General features: G+C 40.0%; 1 protein-coding gene across 1 annotated transcript in view; it reads left to right on the top strand.

The window, feature by feature from the left end:
• The window catches only part of LOC101853533, a 25,454-nt gene that overhangs the window by 4,725 nt on the left and 17,957 nt on the right, over positions 1 to 2,772 (top strand). The gene's annotated exons all lie outside the window — the stretch shown is intronic.

The raw sequence follows: 2,772 nt of genomic DNA, 5'->3' as shown, positions 1-2,772 counted from the left end.
TGTCTGTCTGTCTGTCTGTCTGTCTGTCTGTCTGTCTGTCTGTCTGTCTGTCTGTTTTTGTTATTGTTGTTGTTGTTTCTTGTACGATTAGACAATTTAGAAACCTTCCAGCCAAGGTTAACGCATTGTGGATGAAATTGTCTGTGAAAACGTGCCACTTTGTTTAAAAAGAAGGACAAGAAATAAGACAAAAGAAAGGATAAAACTCTAATAATCTAGTGCCCTTCTGGATTCATTTCATGTACTTTCAAAAACAGATTATTTGGGTACCTAAAAGATAGTAGTGGCGTGCAAGTGAGAGCGTACCAACGGAGGGGGGGGGGATTACGCCCCTTACCATACAGCTCATCATAGCCACTGTGGAGCGACTTGACTTGTGGGCTGCTTGCTTATTTCTTACACACATCTGCTACGGTAAAGGCTGTAGTGTTAACAGGTTAATTAACGCATTAGGGAATTTGTGATTTGGTTGACGTTGGCCTGGACGGAACCCACTGTTGTCCATCTGGGCTTTTGAACTGTTTTGTTTTGTTTTATTCTGAGGCGGTGCCAGGGGAGAGAAAAGGAGGGGACGGTATGGTGGGAGGTGGTGGGAGAGAGTGTGAGACAGTGGGAAGGGGGAAGGTAGTGGGAATGGGGGAGGGCAGAGTGTAGTAGTTATAAGGAATTAACCATTGTGGTTATTCTACTTTGATTTACCTCTGCAATGTCTTCTAAAAGAATCACCCTTTAGGAAAATAAACTAAGACTCTATTTCTAAATTTAATTCTAAATATTAACTCCTCCAAGTCGTACACCTACTCCCTGCTTTATCGCTGCAAGTCTAGTTTGATACATAAACGTTAGCATATTCAGCTTTCGAAAGATAGCTTTTAGGCTACACGTACAAGCATGCATTACCGACTAAAATATTCTGAAAAGAATAAAGATTTGATACAATTTATAAGGATGCATTTATTGCGCCACAGGCAGGGAGACAGGTATAGCGAAAGAGGAAAACAAGCCAAAACAGTAATGTAGCATCTAGTTTGTTGACTTGCCGACTTCTAGCAACTAAAACTTGGTGTTGATATGCATTTCAGGTGCTGCTGATTAGATCTACATTCCTTTTACTTTTTCCAGGTGCAATCAGTGACTTATAATTGGATGGTCACCTGGTGTTCTGTTGTGGTTTGCTCCTTTTTCCCTATCAAACCTCCATTATCCTTATCACTGCTCCTTCTTTTATGTGTTTGTTACTCTCTTGTAACTCCTCTAATATTCCGCACTTACATGACGTAATTGTGCTGCAAGTGTCGTAAAACGCTTACCAAAAACAAAACAAAAAATAGCAACTTCAAAAACTAAACAACATATCACATATGCAATGTATCTCAAAGTTCTTGTTCGTACAAATGAGATCATGTCAGTTTAAAAGTGAACAAAGATTGAGCGTCTTTACCCGCGATCAAAATCAAAGCTCTCATCCTATCTCAGGGAAATTGTTACGTCCCGCATAAAGATACGCAATGGTGTCGTTTCTTTTTGTCCTCCTGGACCGCTGCGGGAACTCTTTGAAGTCGGCGCGAGAGATCACCGTAAAAACCGGTGTTATCACAATTATTGCACCGTTAAATCATGTCACTTCAATGCTCTCCTCGCCGATGGTTGCTGAGTGCGACGTGAGACAGATCAACAAGCGCGATGGTCGGCTTTATCTGGAAAATATTCGTTTGTGAAATTATTACCTGCCAGTAAATTAGTTCCTTATCTGGCTCCGTTTGTACTGCTGTTGGCCTAGCTCTCACAAAAATTAAAGACTTCAAGGTTGTTACTTCCTAGATAAATCACACCAGCAGAGGCGTTTGTTTGTTTGCGAGCAGTTTCGCATTTCCGTGTTTCTCTTTATCGTTTGGTAGGAACACAGGACATGTGAATTTGGTCTGGTGGTGTAAAGTGTGCACACGTCTTGTCTCGTCTTGTCCTGTGTGTATAATGGTCACGACTTCTCAGGCCAAACTTGTTTCTGAACTGACGGCTATTCGAAGAGAGCGGACGAGTCTGTCCTTTTCTGGTTACTTTATACACCTATCGTGTCCACAAAAGAAATCAAAGAAAATGTATTGCACCGGGTGTCTAAAAACGACAAGATCCGTACAAAGGGCAATTTTGATGATGCATAGTTGCATCGTTTTCAACAAAACTTTGAACAAATAAAATTCAATAATGTCAGAGGTTTACGTTGTTTGTGATTTTTTTAAAATTTCAACCAAAACTAAGTAAATAGCAGACCTCACAACTTCACAAAATTCAACCTTAATGAGTATTTCCGCATTCAATAATACATTCCTTTTTTCGTCGTCTTCAACTCACCGTTTATCTGAGTAACGGTCACTTTTGCCTCATTAACGTACTGCACTTTTAGGGCTCAATGGAAGGGGGCGGGGGGAGGGTCCTGAAATTATTTTAGTACAATTTTAAAACGTCAAAACGTCGCAGATTTGAAAAAAAGTTTTATTTTTAATATGGCACGAACATACCTCACTAACGTTTTCAATTTACTCAACTGGAAAGCAATTTACGTGACACTGAACTTCATGGGAATAGTACTGAGTAATAAGATTTTGTCAAGGAGACCGTAACCGTTGGATGCAATCGGTAATGTAACTGTATCGATATCGTCAAAAAACTTCGTGGCTTTGATAGTACCCGGTTTTGTTTTGTTTGTTGTTGTTGTTGTTGTTGTTGTTTTGTTTGTTTTGTTTTTGTTTGTTGTTGTTTTTTTTGGGGGGG

This window comes from Aplysia californica, unplaced genomic scaffold (assembly GCF_000002075.1).
Source record: "Aplysia californica isolate F4 #8 unplaced genomic scaffold, AplCal3.0 scaffold00066, whole genome shotgun sequence".
Taxonomy (NCBI): domain Eukaryota; kingdom Metazoa; phylum Mollusca; class Gastropoda; order Aplysiida; family Aplysiidae; genus Aplysia; species Aplysia californica.
The sequence above is the reverse complement of the archived record's forward strand: the minus strand, read 5'-3'. Positions and strand labels throughout refer to the sequence as shown.